The sequence below is a fragment of the Mastomys coucha genome, unplaced genomic scaffold (assembly GCF_008632895.1).
Source record: "Mastomys coucha isolate ucsf_1 unplaced genomic scaffold, UCSF_Mcou_1 pScaffold2, whole genome shotgun sequence".
Classification (NCBI taxonomy): Eukaryota; Metazoa; Chordata; class Mammalia; order Rodentia; family Muridae; genus Mastomys; species Mastomys coucha.
The window spans coordinates 20,681,891-20,689,947 of record NW_022196902.1 but is presented as its reverse complement, the minus strand read 5'-3'; positions in this window follow the sequence as shown (position 1 = coordinate 20,689,947).

Genomic DNA, 8,057 nt, shown 5'->3' with positions numbered 1-8,057 from the left:
AAAAAAAGAAAGAAAAAAAAGAAAGAAAGAAAGAAAAAAAAAGAAAGAAATGTTTAAAAGAAAAAGAAAAAGAACTAAGATACAGAAAAATGTGAAAATAATTAAATGTCTACTTATAGGCCAACTCCACTTATAAGGCATGTGACTTAGTCAATGTCTTTCATAGCACACAAAACAGAATTTTATGGAGAAAGGAAATTGCAGAGCAAAGAGGATCAAACATTAGGGAAGGCTAGCAGAAGACAACATGGACTTTCAGGTTAGAGAGGAAAAGCATGGGGGGTCATAGAGAGGGCTTAATGGCTAAGAGCCCTTTCTGTTCTTCAGGGCTTAATGGCTAAGAGCCCTTCCTGCTCTTGCAGAGGCAGAGTTTGGTTTGTGATGGGCCATGTCAGAGGGCTAGCCACCTCTAACTTCAGCTCCACGATTCCTGATACCCTCTTCTGGATTCATGGAGCAGCTGCATTCACAGTGCCACATCAAGACACACACACACACAGAGACACACACACACACAAACACACACACAGGTACACATGACTAAAAATGAAATCTTTTTTTAAAGAAGAAAAAGAAAACCTGGAGAGGGAAGGCTAGTGGTGAAGGCTGTAAGACTGTGTGGATGTATTTAGTGCTACCTAATGGCACACTCAAAGCAGGTAATATGGTAAAGTCTATGTTCTATGTAATGTATTACAATAAAGCAGTGACATGACATAATTCTTTTTTTTTTTTTTTTTTTTTTTTTTTTTTTTTTTTTTTTGGTTTTTTCAAGACAGGGTTTCTCTGTGTAGCCCTGGTTGTCCTGGAACTCACTCTGTAGATCAGGCTGGCCTCAAACTCAGAAATCCGCCTGCCTCTGCCTCCCAAGTGCTGGGATTAAAGGCGTGCGCCACCACCGCCCAGCTCCACATGACCTAATTCTACAGTTAAAAACAAACAAACAAACAAATAAAAACAAAATCTGGGGTCTGGAGTTGAGAGCACAGGCTGCTCTTTCAGAGACTTAAATTCAATTCCTAGCTCACAGCTAACTATCTGTAATCCAGCTCCAAGTGACTTGACACCCTCACACAGACATACATGCAGGCAAAACACCAATGCACACAAAACATAAAAGACTGATTAAAACAATCAACAGCAGCAACAATAAAACATGAGTTTGGTATAGCTCAGTGGCAGAACAGTCCTATGGCAAGTTCAAGTCCCTGCATTCCAGATTCAACATCACAGGGTAAAAAATAGTATTAATTCAATTACCAGTTAACTTAGCTTTGTTAAGTTTTACAGCTGCATATCTCTATTTTCCTGGGATGTTTTTATTTTTTGTTGGTGGTGGTGGTGCTATTTTTGTTGTTGTTGTTGTTTAGGGGTTTTTTTTGGTACATAGTTGGTTGTAGTAAATGGAAGGGTCACTAGCTTCATCTGGGGATTTATTGCTCTTACTTGCTTTTTTTTCTGGCCTGGAACTCACTTATAGCAATCCTCCTTCTAGGATTGCTGGTGTGGGTCACCCTTTGAACCATGAAATGTCTTTTATTCTTGCAGATTAGCTACAATTATGGAGACCTGCATTTGACAAAATGCTTGCAGTAAAATCCCAGCTCTGTCAAATGTTAATAAGAGTCATTGAAAAACAAACACTGGAGATTGGCATGTCTGTAAGAACTCAGGATTAAGAAAAACTAAATGGGTTTCTTCATTATGCGACCTTTTAGCGTGATTCCCTATATGGAATTGTATGTTGCGCCTGTGATCAATAGAGGAGAGAGCAAAGGCCTCTCAAAGCTGGGAACCATGGAACACCCACAGAGTGAGGTGTTAACCACATTTGGAACAAAATAGTTGAAGTCATCAACTTTTATAAAACTCTGAATAGCTTATGCTGGCTCAAGGTTTTAGTCTCCAATCATTTGGCCCTGTGGAGAGGCAGAAAGGTGTGAGGCAGCACATGGGGAAGGAAATGTTGCTAGGAGGCCATGGCTAAGAGAAAGAAGCCAAGATGCCACAGTTCCCTCCAAGGACCTAATCATCTCCTGCCTCTTTAATGTTCTATTGCCTCTCAATGAGTCCATGGGCTGAAGACCAAGCCATCTACAGATAAGTTCTTAGGGGCCACTCAAGATCCAGTGCAGGGTATCTCTCAAAACCAGCGTTATGATTTGAACCTGAAACTGCCCCAGCCATATCATATTCTGAGCAGCAGGTTTCCAGATTGTGGTGCTGTTATGGAAGCTACTGGGCCTTTAAAAAATGGGTATGGCCGGCAGGTGTAAGCCACTAGAGATTGGTGTGTTATACAAACACACCCTTGCTTCCTGCCTGCTTTCTCTGACTCAATAAATTATTGCACAAGGCATCTCCAGGACACATTCTAGTTGCCTTGAACTGTACACACCCCCACACTATATTGGACACAAAAAGGTCTGAAACCAAGAACAAATATAAATCTTTCTTCCTTGGTGTTGCTGTGTCCAGTGATATCTCGCCAGGGACACAAGAATAGCCAAAACATCTAGGTTTACAGGGAACAGACTATGGAAAGTACCACCTTGAATAAATAATGTCTCTAACCCAGGCCAGCAGGCACCTGGTCAATTAATTGTATTTTTCCAGAAAATCAAATGAAAAAATATTATACATATATATATATGTACATATATATATCCATCCTATATATAAATATATATGAACATATATTTATATATATTTATTTTCTTCCTCTTGTTCACTGAGCAAATTTGGACCCAGCACATAAAGCTTTATTTCATTAGTGAACATACTATGACTACATACACAACAGATGAATTAAAATCTGTCAGGTAAAATGTCCGCTTGTTACAGAGACTAGTTAGTTAAGCTATTTATTCACAAAGCATATCCCATGGGCTCTCTCATTCTCGCTGTCCAAGTGTGTGAAGTGGGCCAGGACAATAGCAGTAACTCCATCCACCTAGTTAGAAACCTCAATTTAGCCTCAATTTAGGTTCAAGTCCACAGTTCTACAGCCAGTGAACAGCAGGGCTGGGACTCTCACTAGGTCCTGATGCCAAATCTCAGTTCTTACCCTACTTTTTCCATACCAAAATCTTATCCCCAGTGCCAATTTCTCAAGCAGAGCTTCTTGGGCTAGAAGGTGGAAATGAGCTTTCTTCTTTGAAAAGGAAAAAAAAAGGAAAAAAAAAACAACAAAAAACTAAAATCATGGGCTGGAGAGCGTAAGAGCACTGACTGCTCTTCCAGAGGTCCTGAGTTCGATTCCCAGCAACCACATGGTGGCTCACAACCATCTGTAATGAGATCTGATGCCATCTTCTGGTGTGTCTGAAGACAGCTACAGTGTACTCACATAAAATAAATAAATAAATCTTTAAAAAAAAAAGCTAAAATCACAGTCAGTGTTCCTTACAGTAAAATTCTTGCAATCGTGTGTGTGTGTGTGTGTGTGTGTGTGTGTGTGTGTGTCCTTGATGAACCTTTAACCCCAACACTAGGGATGCAGAAGCAGGTGGATCTCTGAGTTTGAGGCCAGCCTGGTCCACAAGACGAGTTCCAGGACAGACAGCCAAGGTTGCACGGAGAAGCCTTGTCTTGAAGTACCAAAAAAAAAAAAAAAAGCTTATGTGTTGTTAATAGAAACCCAGTGGAAGAAAGAGACAGGAAATTTCTGAACTAGAAAGTCCTTGGACCAAGTAGGAAACTCCTGAGGGAAAAATAAAAGTATTTTGCTACCTCACAGAGAGCTGATGTCTCACACTGGTGTTGGCAGTAGTGGCTGACCTGTTGGTACTTGGATGTCAACACCACAGTGTCTAGGAAAGAAAGAAATGTGATGGAGAGGAAACTTGCCTCATCCCTGGGGAAGCCCTCATCTGTCTATGTTCCTGGGTAGTTTGGATCAAGCTGAAGAGCTACACTGCATTCAAACCCAGAGTTATCTTGTAAGTCTTTTGAACTCTTTAAAATATCCATAACTGGGGATTATTTCAGAAACACTAGTCAAGAAAATGCATGCTCCAAAGGTTTTATCAAGGGAAAGAAAAAAATGCAAGCAGCTTGAGAGCTCAGAGTTGCCAATTTGGAAGAGCAATTTGCCTACAGCTGGATATAATTAACAATCCTGGGTCAAAAAGGAAGCAAACCATAAAAGTGTGAATTGGATTGAGATGGAGCAATGGGACAGGGACAGTAATTCCAGAGCTGGCAGAGTCTCATAGAAGACAGTCTTTCCTTTTCAGAAAACAGTCCAGTGATGTTATGAAAGATTAAACTAGGAATGGGGAAGTTGTGGCTTTACAGTAATCTATTACATGTTTGATAAACCAGAATATTTAAAAACATGCCTTATTCTCTTCTTTTATACTACTGAGTATTTTCCATTCCTTGCCACTGAAAATGTATTTTGTTTCTCTAGAGTAACTGTAGGAGGGGGGAAAGGCCTAGGGGCTTAAGGAGGCTCAAGAATTAAGATGATTCAAGTTCAGTTCTCAGCACCCACATGAAGGTGTCTCACAGCTGCCTGCAACTCCAGCTTCAGGTGCTTCGATGCCTTCTCTGGCTTCTGCAGGCACCCACACTCCTATTCACACACCTATTCACACACACACACACACACACACACACACACACACACACACACACACACGTGAAAATAATTCAGTACAAAGAGGCTGAGAGCAATCCAGCTATTAGCATGCACTTGATTGCTGTCTGAATTCCTTTGGTTTGAATGCATGTGTTATCCTAAGATGTTCTTTATTTTAGAAAAACTAAAAGAAGAGTATCCAAACTAGTTAAATACATCTTACATTCAGTGAGACATTGTGTGGGGTTAAGAGCCTCTGTGCAAACATGCTCTATGCAAAGATGCAGGCTATGAGAATGGACAGAGCTGAGGTGCTCTCTAGTGATTAGTCTCCGTCCTTCCTCCCACTTAACTTCTGAAGCGGGTTAAGAGTTGACTGTACATATGGAATCCTGTGGGTCGCGACATCTGTCCTTTCTGCCTATCCTGGTCTTGAGACAGAATGAAATAGAAGTCTAAACATAAACTGTGATGCTTACAGAGCTCTGGAGGATTTTCTAATCCTCCAAATGTTCTCCACAAAAATCCTGCCTTAACACAGCCTTCATAATGAGGGAGTCCGACAGGAAAATGAACCGTTGGAGCCTACACACAAACACAGGGGCTCATTTCCTTGCAGAAGGCCTCTTTAACCAAGGCAAAGAACTCATTTTGTCATTTGCAAGCATTTATTAAGGGCACAGCACAGTGCTTGTTACCCTATAGAAAATAGGGAGAATTAGTGGTTTGTATTTGAGGTTAACAAACTAACTAACTAACTAACTAACTAACTAAATAAATAAATAAAAATAAAAGACAACAAGCTGCTTGAAGGAAGAGGAAGATAAATGAATAACAGATAAATAAGCATTGGTGGTGTGTGCACGCACATGTAATTCCACAGATGTATGTGAGTATAAGCATCCTCAAGCTGTGAAGGAATAGAGCATAGAACATTAAGTCACTGTGGACACATGAATGAAAGGGGAAAAAACTTGAAAGGGTGTCAAATTTTTACAATTCCTTTGTCTTAGTGGGGCTCTATCACTGTTAAACTCTTACAAAGGACAACAGTTAATCAGGGCTTGCTTACAGTTCAGAGGTTTAGTGCATTATTTCATGGCATGTAACATGTCAGCTTGTAGGCAGACATGGTGCAGGAGAAAGAACTGAGAGTTCTACCTATTGATCTGCAGGCAGCAGAGAGAGACTGTGTACCACACTGAGCATAGCTTGGGCATATGAAACCTCAAAGCCTGCCTCCACAGTGACACACGTCATCCAACAAGGCCACACCTCCTGATAGTGTCACTCCCTATGGGCCAACCACTAAAACATATGAGTCTGTGGAAGCCATTCTTATTCAAACTATCACACCCTTGAAGGAGGTGATACTTGTGGCAAGCAGGCATATATACCATGGTATAGTATAACATAATAAATTTGATATAATATATGTAACTTATAGCAAATTGCCTTTTGGAAGATGAATTTCTTGCTTAAACAGGCTTCCTGCAAAGTTACTGACTTTTGATGACTGACCAAAGTATGTCTCCCATTGTGATATATTGGTGATGAGTCTTGGAGATGAGTTCTCTTTTTATTGAGGTATTTTGAAATTACTTAAAAAGCTTTGTTGGAAGAAGCATAAAATGTAGAGTATATTTTTGTAATGTTAAATAACATTCACTTAAAGAACCATAGTTTCCCTAAAACCTAGTAAGCCCAAGGAAGAGTTATTAAGAAATACCCACTGGCTCAGGTGTTGTGATGCAAGTCAACTGACCATATTCACTATGCCATTCCCTGCCAGGGTAAGCAATAGAAACTGAGAGTCTTTCTCAGATACAAGAAAGCTTAGCTGCAAAGAAGCCTCTCAGAGCAAACCAGTTGCCTAGGAAGAGTCTCAGAGCAATTGAGACACTGGGAAAGGACACTTTCCAAGCCAATAAGCCGCCTGCAGGCTATGCTGTACACTCCAGAGTTCTCAGCATTTATGAGCTGTCACCATGCTGGGATGGGCTTTGGTGATTCAACTGTCTTTGAGTCATTTCTGCTCCTGTAAGCTAACCCTCACCCATATTCCTGTAAGTAACCTCAGTATAATGCTATCTGTTTGTGGGTTTGTCATGAGCTCCCTTTTGTGGCACGTAGACATGTGTGCTGTGTCTCCTCAGGAAAAGTTTTGTCAGGTAACAGCTTTATAGGTAATAATGCTAAAAATAATAATCAATACCCTTGCTCGTTATGATCTAATGAATGTAGAAGTTTACATGGCAAGGAAACTCTAGATGCTGTGGAGGCCTTCCATGACAAGAAGATACAAGAACAGCAACTAAAGTCATCACAAACAGAAATTCAAAGGTGTCTGGCCACCTTAAGGAAAAGCATTTATGAATGTTCTAGCCACGTGGTCTCCAGAACGACACTGGGCAGCTGGACAGTATCATTAAGATTGAAGATCTGGACCTTGGAGCCGGTCTTTGATCTTCCCTGAGAAACAGTTATAACTGCACGATGCAGACACACCATCCCCTATGAACCCCAGTGTGGTTGGTGTTGGGGTGTGGCTCACAGACAATTATAAAGGTGCACAGCCACAGCCTCCTAGCACAGAGTAGGGACTGCCTTCCACTGTGATCTCGTACTGGTTAAGCAAGAACCAAGACATACTTTGCCAGAGTATTCTATAATTGATCCCATAAAGAAGAAAATGGAATCCACACTTACTAGTATTTCATTTACAAATATGATTTCAATAGAGAAGAGAATTTCATGATTTTCGTACAAACTACACCCCCAGGACCCAGGAAAGCCTGTTTTGAATCAGGAAGCCATCATCACTACAAACGGGGGCAGCCTCAGGAGCCACCTTGAAGGACCCATGGCCCACACTGTACCTTCAAAGGATAACAAAGGCTTTGAAGCAATGGGATGGGTGGTCCATTGGTTGAGGTTGAAGAATTCTGTATCAAGAGGAAGCCTTAGGACACCCATGTCAGTGTTAGAGAGAGGACAGTGAAAGTTGGTGAACAGTATCAGGTCCCCAAGGATTATCCATCCTGACAGGATATGTATCTGTATATATACATACACACACACACACACACACACACACACACACACACACACACATACACCTAAGCTGGGGTAAGGCTGTATAACTTTTGAATAAAACCAAGGATTCAGGGTTTCTAGATCAAAGGATCCATCTAAGGTCACTATGGCTTGAAATGACTATTTTGGAGGCTTCTCGTATTATTATTATTATCATTTCAAGTATTAGAAGAATTTGATGTCTCCTTATGGTAGAATCATACAGCATTTCAGACACCAGGACTGTGCCTGGCTATGGACCAACCCAGAACAAAGCCCAGCCACCCCCATGCCAAGAGTTGCCTTGCTGGGAACTAGAACTGCCTAGGTGAGGAGCTCACTTTAAAAGGAGGAATTGCATAATTTCAAATGACATTAATTTGTATAAAATAACTTT